The 13,579-nt window shown below is 38.7% G+C and overlaps 1 long non-coding RNA gene across 3 annotated transcripts in view; it reads right to left on the reverse strand.

Moving 5' to 3' along the window:
* Window positions 1–13,579, reverse strand: part of LOC132343791 (uncharacterized) — a 324,973-nt gene that overhangs the window by 109,504 nt on the left and 201,890 nt on the right. For 2 of the 3 annotated variants that reach the window (XR_009492753.1, XR_009492752.1), the window contains exon 3: window positions 2,889–2,982. The exons of the other annotated variant lie outside the window; for it this stretch is intronic. This is a non-coding gene — a long non-coding RNA (uncharacterized lncRNA). The remainder of the gene's footprint in view (window positions 1–2,888; window positions 2,983–13,579) is intronic. 3 annotated transcript variants of the gene reach the window in all.

Consider the following 13,579-nt stretch of genomic DNA (forward strand, 5'->3'; position numbering starts at 1 on the left):
GGGTAAATGAGCTCAATCCCCTTAAATAAAGGAAATACAAAGATGAACTCTTGCCTTCCCCCTTAGTAGAATTTTGGGTCTGAAAAATCATGGTCTACTAAGAAAGGGAAAGACTGAAAACATCCATTTAGCTTCCATTCTATAACATTAGTTAAATACACCAAGTGTCTTATCAGAGATAGCTACAAATTGAAATAAAAAAAAATAAAGCAAAAGAACTACAAAACAACAAGTAGGAAAAGAGACTGTCTTCTGAATTATATACAAACATACTCTCTGGATATCCCAGCATGCTCTTATTGAAAAATAGACACAGTCTAGCAACTGTGGAAAGAACTTATAAAGCCAAAAGATTTCTTGGACCTATCAGCATCAAAAGTTCAAGAGCCCTCCAGCTCCTCTAACAGGTCCTTATACAGAGCAGTGAACCTAGAAAACTTGGCAGGTACAAAGGATTCCATGGAGGTTCAGAAGCAACCTTAGGCAGACATATCTTCCCAGGGCAGCAGTTCAATAAGGTGTTTCATATTCCAAGAAAGTCAACTGAAAAATATCATGACTCCTCAAGTGAAACAAAAAGGATGTGAATATTAACCATCATTAAAATAAAAAGAAATCCCCAATAGACCTTTATGATTAAACAGCCATTTGCAGATGGTGACTGTGGCCATGAAATTAAAAGACGTGTGCTCCTTGAAAGAAAAGCTATGACAAACCTAGACAGCAAATTAAAAAGTAGAGATATCACTTTGCCAACAAAGGTCCATCTAGTCAAAGCTATGGTTTTTCTATTAGTCACGCATGGATTTAGAGTTGGACATAAAGAAAGCTGAGCACCCAAAAATCAATGCCTTAAAACTGTAGCACTGGAGAAGGCCCTTGAGAGTCCCTTGGACTGCAAGGAGATCAAACCAGTCTGTCTTAAAGGAAATCAACCTTGAATACTCATTGGAAGGACTGATACTGAAATGACTGATCCACATCTAGGCCACCTGATGTGAAGAACTGACTCACTGGGAACGACCCTGATGCTGGGAAAGACTGAGGGTAGGAGGTGAAGCAGGCGACAGAGGATGAGATGGTTGGATGGCATCACCAATTCAATGGACGTGAACTTGGGCAAACTCTGGGAGATGGTGATGGACACTGAAGCCTGGCGTACTGCAGTCCCTGGGGTCATAAAGAGTTGGCCACAATATGGTGATTCAACAACAACGACTTCTTCACTGAATATAAACGTGAATTGTAAACTGGTGGCTTCCACAGGCTTGATGATTTTATCATACAAATTTATTAAAATAAAATCAGATTATTCAAATTTAGAAGAGGAAGACATTAACCAATATACCAAGTACGTCACGTTTCATATTTCTCTACATGTATTGTCACAAGATTAGGTAAACAAATATTTCCTGAATTATCAACTAACAATCTAGTTCTCATACTAGGGTATCACAAAAGCACGCTCACTCACCTACCCTAGCCCCTTTTATAACAGCTAAAGGAGTTCTTTTCTTTGACTATTCTCTTTCAGCACTCACAGGATGCCTACACCTGAGACCCTTCAGGTGGAGAGGGATTAAATTCACCCAGCAGATGTAGGGAGACTGCTCTGAATGTGTTCTCTCTAACCAGTCCACTCAGAATGGCTATAACTGACCATATAGTCAAACTATAGGTCTTGAATTCAAACTATAGGTCTTGAGTTTCTTTGATCCTTTGCAACTATGAAAGAATTTATCATCTATTATTGATAAAATAATTTTAAGTTGATTTTTATCATTATTAAGCTTCTTAAATTGATAAATGAGTAAACAACTGTGTTATCTAATTCAAGAGATATCAGGATAACACGTTTCAACTGGTTGTTATGTCTTTGAAGTCATTCCTGCTAACTTTTCATTGTGAATTTCGGATACGGAGAAAAAGTTGAAAGAATAGCAGGATAACCATGAATGTACCCACCACTTTGATTCAATCTTTATTTACATACATGTCACCATCCTTATCGTGTGTATGTACAACATATTTTTGATAGCCTATTTGAAAGCAAATTTTAGACATCATGATATTTTACACCTAAATATTTCCCATGCACCTTCTTAAAAAGCTATTTTTTTTTTACCGCAATTCTATTATCATCTAAGAAAATGTTTTTCCTAATATGGCTCAGTGTCTATTATATATTTAAATTTCCTCAAACGCCAAATTCCATTCATAGCTCTTATACCTCTGCTGCATATGTAATTTTGCATAAAGCTATTTTATCTTTTATGGAGAAGGAAATGGCAACCCACTCCAGTATTTTTGTCTGGGAAATCCCATAGACAGAAGAGCCTGGCAGGCTACTGTCCATGAGGTCTCAAAGAGTCAGATATGACTTAGGTCCTAAACAACAACAATATATTTTATACTTTCTTTTTAAAACAAGGATTCAACCAGAGTTTACATACTGCATTTGGTTGCTGTATTTTTTAGTTTCTTTTACTCTAGCACAGCCACCCCAACTCCCTACCTTTTTAAATGCACATGGAACATTCTCTAGGGTAGATTACATGTTAAGCCACAAAAGAAGAAATAAATTTATGAGGAAAATGTCAAAAAAAAAAAAAAGAATGACATTGATTTCTTGGAAGAGTTTAGGGCAAGTGTTCTTGTTCTTGAATTCTTAATCCCTTTATTTTCTGTCAACTGGAAATAAGGTCAACAGATTTATTTAGATTGAGGTAGTTTTGACAAGATTACTTCAAGAGTGATGCTGCACCATTTACACTGCATAACAAGCTCACAGTTAGGAGAGGTGACCTAAGAGTTCCTTGTGAAGTTCCCCTGCCTCCTCTGCAGTTAAGTGCTCTGTGAAGTAAAGCTTTGGCATGTAAATATCCTACCTTGAAACCACTTCTTCACTCCAGTAATCCTTCCTGGCCCATTGTCTCACTGAAGGGTGCATAATGTTGGTTTCTATTCTTCTGCATTTATCTGCTGGGGAAAAAAGACCTTCCTCTTATCCATTTGAACACAAATCTCTTTTCTCCCTCAAAGACAAAGTAAATGATTAATTCCTTCGCCTTCATTAGCAAATCTTCAGAGTAAAGATTTGGTAGAAGATTTACCTCCCAGGGTGGCAAATGAATTTTATTCTTTGATTATCACATTTGAGTTCATAGACTTTCATTTGCTCAGTGCTTTAAAATCAATTAGACTCATTATTCTTTTTGATGTTCGAGTTACCCCAAAAGTGGCTAGTGGGAATACCTTCAAGCTCAATCTTTGAGTGCTTTCTTTCCTGAAAGGAGCTAGGTTCATCTGCCCCAGACTGAAAATCACCTATATTGCAGGTTATATTACATCAATTTATAAATTAAAAAAAAAAAACAAAACTTAAGTACAGAAAAGTTAAGTAATTTGAACAAGACTATAGAGAAAGTTGCATGGGAAGAAAAGGCCGGATTTAATTTTAGGCAGAGTGGTTTCATAACTTTTTTTTCCCTAAGAATAGGGATTACAAATCACTTTTTAGAATTTGTATGTACTGAAAAGGAAAGGGTAAAACAGATGTATCTGATTTAGGAAACCAAATTATCAAACTCATATATATATATATAGGCACAAAGCTGGACTAGTTAATATTCATCACACAGAGATATTAAAAAAAAATTAAGTTTAAAATGATTGTGATAAAAGTCTAAACCAGAGAGAAAGAGGGAAACCAGAAAAGATCTTTTTAAAAAGAACTAGATAAAATGTAAAGACATTTAGCAATCAAAGAAGCTTGTGGATCATATCAGAGATAGTTTTGTGAGATGCACACAATATTCTGCAGCATCTTGCTGGGTGCAGTATTTGAGTGGAAAGATTGGCTGCGGAAGGAATTCTGCCTGGAGTTCTAGTTTTACCACTAATTGGCTGCTTGACTCTGAGCAAGTTACTTAAATTCTCTGTGCCTGAGTTCCCTGATCTGTAAAATGGTAAAATGATAGATTTATGTCACAGATTCATTGAGGAGTAGAACGAGTTAATATAGATGTAAAACCCTTAGAAGAGTAACCCAGTGTGTAGTAAATAAGAGTTAAGCTACAGCAACCCACTCCCGTATTCTTGCCTGGAGAATCCCATGCACAGAGGAGACTGGTGGGCTACAGTCCATACAGTTGCACAGAGTTGGACACAACTGAAGCAACTTAGCATGCAGGCATACCATTGTTTTTGGAATACATGCATTTTGTCAGGATGGCTACTCAACATTAAACTCACTTTCACCTTTGATTTCATGGTCCAGGGGTCTGTATCCTGCCAAACTTCTGCTGTGACTTGCTAAAGGAAAGTTGGGAAACTAAACAGAATAATAAAGAACATTATAGCAAGTACCCTCTGCTAAGGTCAGTTTGTCTCATTACTGAACATCTAACATGCCAGATCTTGGCTTTTTCCTCAACCAGAAAGGCCTCCTTTATTTTGCTTAGTTATAAGCTATCTATGTTTCAAGGTTTTGTTCAAGGCCCATGGCATTTTCTATGCTTTTACTGCCCTGGTGATCACACTTCCCTACAACGTTTACTATCTTGGAAATTGGTTTATGTGGTCGAGAATTTAGTAACATTCTCTTCTAGTCTTTTCTCATCTCTTTTTGCCCATGTATGTCTTTCTGCTACTGTTTCATGTATATATGTGTGTGTGTGTGTGTGTGTGTGTGTGTGTATACACCCTCCGCATCCAGACAATAAACTTTGTGAGGTCGGAGACTCTTTAAACTTGTTTATGGTCCCTACAGCAGGGGTGAAATGCCACATTCATGTAGGTATTTAGGGTAAATGATTTTTCTTTTTCCTGAGATCGAACAGAATCACAAAAAGCTTGGAAACCTGGTACTCAGTCTCACCAGTGTCCTTCTTTAGACCAAGCTCATCCCCTTTGCAGGCTTTCCTGGTGGCTCAGGCGGCAAATGGAGAAGGCAATGGCACCCCACTCCAGTACTCTTGCCTGGAAAATCCCATGGGCAGAGGAGCCTGGTGGGCTGCAGTCCATGGGGTCGCTAGGAGTCAGACACGACTGAGCGACTTCACTTTCACTTTTCACTTTCATGCTCTGGAGAAGGAAATGGCAACCCACTCCAGTGTTCTTGCCTGGAGAATCCCAGTGACAGGGGAACCTGGTGGGCTGCCATCTGTGGGATCACATAGAGTCGGACACGACTGGAGCAACTTAGCAGCAGCAGCAGCAGGTGGTAAAGAATCTGCCTGCAATGCAGGAGACCAGAGTTCAATCCCTGGGTCTGGAAGATCCCCTGGAGAAGGGACTGGTTCACCCGCTTTGCAGTTCAGGATGTATGAGGTGTGAAGCTGAGAGATGCATTTGCTTCCTGAAAATCTGGTCTGAGATTCTCTGTAAAATCAACAGGGTGATGATGGTCAATATCATATCTGCTTTGTGATACCATGGAGGAGAGTTTCTTCATTTCTGAACCTGACTTACAGTATCATTTGAGAACTAACTCACTATCTCATTCTTCTAAGGACAATGGGTCATCCTGGATCTGCAAAATGGGTTAGATATTCCAGATCTCATTTCTTGAAGACTGAAGCTCTTATCCTCCAGACCTCTCCTTTTGGCTCCCTAACAATAAAAGAGGACTTTCGGACATAGGATTTTATGTTGTGGTTGCAGTTATTGTTTAAGCATAAACATTTTAGCAACCATAGTGTGTTTTTTAAAAAAAAATTAGGAGAACATAAATCAAACTCAGATTTTGTAGTGTTACTGACTAGTGTAAGTTGTACCAACCAACTCTGCCCAAATGGCCATTTAAGAGAAAGAAAAAACGTGTGTGTGTATGGGTGGGTGGGTGGGTGTATGTCCTTAGATGGGGTGGGGGGAGGTGTACCAAAACTCAGAACTCGGCACATTGAGTTAGCAAGGGTGGCAGGCTTAACTTCAGTGTACCAGGTTTCTCAAGTCTGTGTCCCAGTGCCAGTTCTGAGCAGATGTGATCCTTAAATAAAATGAAAGGCTGTAAGCCAGAAGCAAAATGGAACAGATTTGCCAGCTGTGAGCACAGCGTTTATAGGTTGAACTTGGGACCCAAACCATTATGTAGTATAATTTATGACAACTCAAGAAAATATGTTTTGACAAACAAAGGTCTTATTTAAACATCAGCAGGTGCATATAAGATATCTTTCCTCAGCAGAGTGCAAACATTCTGCAATGCTTTTTCCCCCTCTCTGAACAATCTCAAAGTTTAGATCTGGTCCAAGTAGACAATGGTTTTCTTTACTATGAACAGGCGGAGACTAAGGAAAATAGATAAGCAGATATATATATATATATATATATATATATATATATATATATATATATATAATATTATATAAGCATAATTATATACATAAGTTTTTGAGTGTGTGTATATATACACACTCACACATACATATATGTGGTATCCTTTCCTACGAACAGGCAGAGACTAAGAAACATAGACAAAGATATATGTATTATATATAATATTACATAAGCACAATTATATACATATGCTGGTGTGTATACTTTCATATATATATAATCTATAAATTCCATCTTCATGGGCACCACACGCATTAGTCGCTCAGTCATGTCTGACTCTTTGTGACCCCATGGACTGTAGCCCACGACTCCTCTGTCCATGAAATTCTCTAGACAAGAATACTGGAGTGGGTTCCCATTTCCTTCTCCAGGGGATCATCCTGACCCAGGGATCAAACCCAGGTCTCCTGCATCGCAGGCAGCTTCTTTACTGTCTGAGCCACACGGATACCACAACCTGATTTTAGGTGACACCAGGGAGAACAGTAAGAATTAAAACCTTGTCGATTACTTGCTATTGTCCTTGGTTGTAAATCATTTGCCAGTTCAAATAAGTAGAATATATTGAAGCACCTGATCTGGCTACCTCACCAACTGCTTTTTAAAAAGAAGCTGCAGGGCTTCCCTGGTGGATCAGCAGTAAAGAATCCACCTGCCAATGCAGGAGACATGGGTTTGCTCCCTGGTCTGGGAATATCGTACACGCCATGGAGCAACTAAAAAGCCCGTGCGCCACAGCTATTGAGCCTGTGCTCTAGAGCCCGAGAACAGCAACTCCTGAGCTCTTGTGCTACAACTACTGGAGCTCAAGTGTCTTAGAGCCCGAGCTCTAGAATCCAGCGCAACAGAACCCACTGTCATGAGAAGGCAGAACACTGCAGGGAAGCCCCCACTTACCAAAACCAGAGAAAGGCCCACAAAGCGAGCACAGCCAAAAATAAACAAAATAAAACCAAAAGAAGTCGTAAGTTGTTCTTGTTATAATTTTGACCTTAGGGGTGAGTCTATATAGCAAAACTGAAAACAGATCTTTGAGCAATGATGAATGATACTGATAATTTTCATCAATTCTTTGGGCCGCTCATGTATTGGCAAACTTGTATCTGGTATATTAAAACTGGTCCTTAGAGGGAAGATGTTGTTTAGGAAACAACACGATTGTATTTCTTGCACACTATGATGTTACTATCAAGGGAAGCATTAGAAATACAAAGATTTATGAGATGGCTACCTTCCTTTAAGTAGCTCAGAGTCTGCTGGGTTACTTGTGTAAGTCTTCCATACCATATTCCATATAGGCACACGAGCAAATGTTTAGAGAAGTCATAGATATATTCAATTTAAAAACAGTCTAGTAACACTTTTAATTGTTCACGGCCATGGATTAAAAACAAAAAGGAAATTTTATTACTGCACATAAAATTAAAAACAACTAATTTCTACACAGAGGTAAAAACGTCTTGCTGCTGCTGCTGCTGCTAAGTCCCTTCAGTTGTGTCCAACTCTGTGAGACCCCATAAACAGCAGCCCACCAGGCTCCCCCGTCCCTGGGATTCTCCAGGCAAGAACACTGGAGTGGGTTGCCATTTCCTTCTCCAATGCATGAAAGTGAAAAGTGAAAGTGAAGTCACTCAGTCGTGTCCGACTCTCAGTGACCCCAGGCACTGCAGCCCACCAGGCTCCTCTGTCCATGGGATTTTCCAGGCAAGAGTACTGGAGTGGGTTGCCATTGCCTTCTCTAAAACATCTTGAGAGGATATGAATAAATGCTTATTGCCATCTTTACTGTATCGGTAACTTGAGTGTGTCATTAAACAAATGAAGTGCTGGCTATATTTAAGCAGTGACTTAGGACCACCAGTTATGCCTGGTTAGGATCCATTTCTTCCATGTTGCCCGGACACATTTTGCTGTTGTTGTTGTTTAATTGATAAGTTGTATCCAACTCTTTGTGACCCCATGGACTGTAGTTGGCTAGGCTCCTCTGTCCATGGGACTTCCCAAGCAAGAACACTGGAGTGGGTTGCCATTTCCCTCTCCAGGGGATCTTCCCAACCCAGGGATCAAACCCACATTTCCTGCATTCACTGGCAGATTCTTTACCACTGAGACACCAGGGAAATCCCTGGCCATATTTAAGACAGTTAAAATTCAAAATACCTTTCACCAAAACATTTTAATTCGTAATTCCTCACTCTCTTTTCTATGTAGTAGAAGTTCTATTGATTTCCTTCAAGAACTGAAGAAGTAGAAAACATAGTATTGGAGGATGCCTTTTTACCTTTTCATCAAGTAATACAGAATATAGAGACTTGAAATCCTAAAAATTAAAACAACTGCAATACTAAAAAGTTAAAAAAGTAACATTTAAATTTAAAAATAAAAATCAGGATAGACATATTTTCTGAAGAAGTATTTGATCCTTCACAGATAATTTCAAGTATTCACAGTGTAGTAAGTTAATTATATTATATGTAGTAAGTTAATTATATATAAAAATAAGTTAATTAACTTATTATATGTAGTAAGTTAATTATATAATTAATTTTGTGAAGGGTAACAAAATACCCACCAGCAAAAAAGTGTTATATGATTTCCAAGTTCCAAGGCACTATTAAAGGCAAATACACACACATATTTCATGTATAGTTAATACTTTTAGTTGACATCAAATTTTTTTTTAAGTTGTATACATCCCATGGGGTTCTAGGTCACAAGATAGGCAGGCTTTGAAAGAAGATGTGATCCATGATATAAAGCAAAAGGTTTGAAACATTTTGCTCACGTACATTATCATGAGGATATTATATATATTTCAGCATATTACAAGAATCCATAGTTAAGAAAGTAGAGCTCATCCTTTCCCACAAACACATCAAAAATACATCTACATGTGGAACAATTCTGACGGAATACCTACTGACCGCCAGCAGATCTCATTCAGCCAAAGTTGCAAGAAAGATCACCATGCAACCAGGAAGGACAAAAGAGAATTAAAGAAAGAAAAAAAAAAAGCATTGGGATGGGACCTGTGCCTCTGGGAGCAGTGAAAGAGGAAAGGTTCCGTCACTCTGGTTGGTGAGCTAAGCTGTATCCAACTCTTTGGGAACCCATGGACTGTAGCCTTCCAGGCTCCTCTGTCTGTGGGATTCTCCGGGAAAGAATACTGGAGGGGGTTGCCATTTCCTTCTTCGAGTTATCTTCCCGATCCAGGAATCGAACCCCGGCCTCTTGCACTGCAGGCAGATTCTTTACCAGCTGAGCCACGGGGGAGGCCCGCATAGCAAACGTCAGAGACCACGAGGAGTGTGCAGCAGGTGTAATAGAGAACAGCCAGCACAGCCGGTCCTGGGCAGCTCCCATACTGCCCAGCCCCAGACACAGGTCTGCTGGTGCACACGGGGATGCTAAAACTCTGGCTTCAGGGGCCAGATCCGGGAAGGGAACAGGGGTTGGCTGTGCAGAGACTGGCTGAAGGGACTGGAGTGTGGTCAGCCCCAACCTGAGACGCGTCCAGGACGGAGCCCAGGACGGAGCCCAGGTCTGCCGTAACAGCCCCATTGTTAGTGCACTGCTGAAGGGAGAGGCAAGGCCTTACCAGGCGGCCTCATTCTCCACTCGCTCCACAGCTTCTCTTCTACAAATCTAGGAGGAGAGTTCGAGGAGGCGGAGCTGAAATCTCAGCCATGTCCCAGCGGAAGTGGACCAGTGTGCATTTACTCCATCAGCAGCTTCGTAAGCTCAGCACCTGTGGGACATCTGCTGCACTTCTCTGACACTAACAATGAAATACCAGAAGGAGAAAGCAAAAAAAAAAAAAAAAAAAATCCCTTTTAAAATCACACCAAAAAAAAAAAAGCTTGAGAATAAATCTAACCAAGGAGGTAAAACACTTGTATGCTAAGAACTATAAAACACTGATAAAAGAAATTATGAAGATGATTCAATGAAATGGAAAGATATTCCTTGCTCTTGAACTGGAAGAATTAACACTGTTAAAATGGCTATACTATCCAAAGCACTCTACAGATTTAATGCAAACCCTATCAAATCACCCATGAGTTTTCCACAAAACTAAAACAAATAATCCTAAAATTTATATGAAACCATAAAAGATGTAGAATTCCCACAGAAATTCTGTGGAAGAAGAAAAAAGCTGAAGGAATAACCCTCCCAGATTTCAGAAAATACTACAATGTTACAGTAATAAAAAATAGCAGGATAGTGGCACCAAAACAGACTTGCAGGTCAGTGGAACAAACAGAGAGCTCATAAATAGGCTACACACCTGCAGTAATTTAATCTTTGGCAAAGGGCACATGAATATACGATGGAGAAAATGCAATCTCTTCAGCTAATAGTGTTAGAAAAGTTGGACAGTCACATGTAAATCAATGAAGTTAGAACACTTGTTCACACCATACACAAAAGTAAAGAAAGAGTGGTTTAAGACTTAAATATAAGACATAACACTATAAAACTCCTAGAAGAGAACATGGGGAAAATATTCTGTGACATAAATCACAGCAATGTTTTCTTAGGTCAGTCTCCCATGTCATTAGAAATAAAAGCAAAGATAAACAAGCGGAAACTAATCAAAGCTTATGAGCTTTTGCAGAGAAAAGGAAAACATAAATAAAATGAAAAGACAAACTATGCAATGGGAAAAAATATTTGCAAACAATGTGACTAACAAGGGCTTAGTTTCCAAAACATACAAAAAGCCATACAACTCAATAACAACAAAACCAAATCAAGAAATGGGCAGAAGACCTCAATAGACACATTTCCCCAAAGAAGATAGACAGATACTCAACAGGCATGAAAAGGTGTTCAGCAGTGGCTAACTTTTAGAGAATACAAATCAAAACATGCAAAATGCCGAGTTGGATGAATCATAAGCTGAAATCAAGATTGCCAGTAGAAATATCAACAAACTCAGATGTGTGGACAATACCACTCAAATGGCAGAAAGTGAAGAGGAACTAAAGATCTTCTTGATGAGGGTAAAAGAGGAGAGTGAAAATGCTGGCTTAAAACTCAGCACTCAAAAAACTAAAATCATGGCACCTGGTTCCATCATTTCATGGCAAATAGATGGACAAACATGGAAACAGGGACAAACTTTATTTTCCTGGGCTCCAAAATCACTGCAGATGGTGACTACAACCATGAAATTAAAAGACGCTTGCTCCTTGGAAGGAAAGCTATAACAAGTCTGACAGCGTATTAAAAAGCAGAGACATAACTTTACCAACAATGGTCCATACAGTCAAAGCTATGGTTTTTCCAGTAGTCATGTACAGACATGAGTTGGATCATAAAAAAGGTTGAGTACTGAAGAATTGATGCTTTCAAACTGTGGTGCTGGAAAAAATTCTTGAGAGTTCCTTGGACTGCAAGATCAAACCAGTGAATCCTAAAGGAAATCAATCCTGAACATTCATTGGAAGCACTGATGCTAAAGCCAAAGTTCCTATACTTTGGCCACCTGATGCAAAGAGCTACTAACTGGAAAAGACCCCGATGTTGGGAAAGACTAAAGGCAAAGGGAGAAAGGAGCAGCAGGGGATGAGATGGTTAGATGGCATCATTGACTCAATGGACATGAATTTGAGCAAACTCTTGGAGAAAGTGAAGGACAGGGAAGCCTGGCATGCTATGGACCATGGGGTCACAAAGAGTTGGACATGACTTAGTGACTGAACAACCAACCACAAAATCAAAACGACAATGAGGTATCACCTCACATAGATCAGAATGGCCAGTAACAAAAAGTCAACAAATAATGGATGCTGGTGAGGATGTGGAAAGAAGTGAACCTACTACACGGTTGATGGGAATGCAAACTGGTGCGGCCTCTATGGAGAACAGTATAGAGATTCATTAAAAAATGAAAAATAGAGTTACCCCATGATCCTGCAATCCCACTGCTGGGCATATGTCTGGAAAAAATTATAATTCAAGGAGATACATGTCCCTTAATGTTCACAGCTGCACTATTTATAATAGCTGAGACAGGAAAGCAACCTAAGTATCTGTCAACAGATGAATGGATAAAGATGTGACATATATAGATGTGTGGAATATTACTGAGCCATAAACAAGAATGAAATAATGACATTTACAGCAACATGCACAGACCTAGAGACTAACATTTAAGGCGAAATAAGTTAGAGAAAGAGAAATATCAGATCACTTTCATGTGGAATCTAAGAAATCTAAAAAATCTATAAAATGCTATAAATGAACTTATTTACAAAACAGAAACAAACTCACAGACATAGAAAACAGACTTATGGATACCAAAGTGGAGAGGGCTGGGAGGAGATAAATTAGGGATACGGGATTAGCAGATACAAACTACCGTATATAAACAGATGAACAACAAGGTCCTACCATGTAGCGCAGGGAACTATGTTCAATACCATACAGTAACTATACATATATATATGTACACACACACAGACACACAAACACACACACACACACACTGAACTACTTTGTATATCAGAAATTAACACAACACTATGTTTCTTAAAAAAAAAATAAAAATATTCACAACAGCCATGAAAATACCTACAAAGTAACAGAGTCAATCCTTTAAATGTATTCAATAGGCTGTAAATAGCATAGTAATTTGATATGCAACCCTGACCGTTTTAGGTAAATTCGTGAAAATTTTTACACCTGATTTGTACACCTCAACTCAAACTTTCATTTTACTTATTCCACAAAATTCTATTCTAATGTAATATTTGAAAGTTTTAATGAGCACCTATCGTACTCTATTTCTTTGCAACAACAGGTACACATTTTTCTTCCCCTAAGCATTAGGCTCTATGATGCTATAAAAAATTCACTTGGATTGAGTTTTAGTATACTTATTGTTAGTATATAATCATGCAAAACAAATAAATGTATTATTATAACTGTTTTTTACTCTGAAGTAGAACTGGACAAACTTTTCTTAATGATATGGGTGGAAGTAAAGGTTATGGTGTCTTGATTTAAAAAGATATTCAACAGTATTTTAAGGTGTCCCTTTATTTGGTGACTTTTTTTTTTTTAAGAACATTGGGCAAAGAGCCACAGTAAGATTCTGGATGGGTAAAGATGGAAGAGGAAAAGGAGTGTAGCAAAGAAGAACTGATTGACAACTCAAATGCAGATACTTTAGGCAAAACAATTTTAGGAAAAGAACATATGGAAATTGAAGTTCTGGAAACTTCACTTAATA

Source organism: Bos taurus, chromosome 24 (assembly GCF_002263795.3).
Source record: "Bos taurus isolate L1 Dominette 01449 registration number 42190680 breed Hereford chromosome 24, ARS-UCD2.0, whole genome shotgun sequence".
Taxonomy (NCBI): domain Eukaryota; kingdom Metazoa; phylum Chordata; class Mammalia; order Artiodactyla; family Bovidae; genus Bos; species Bos taurus.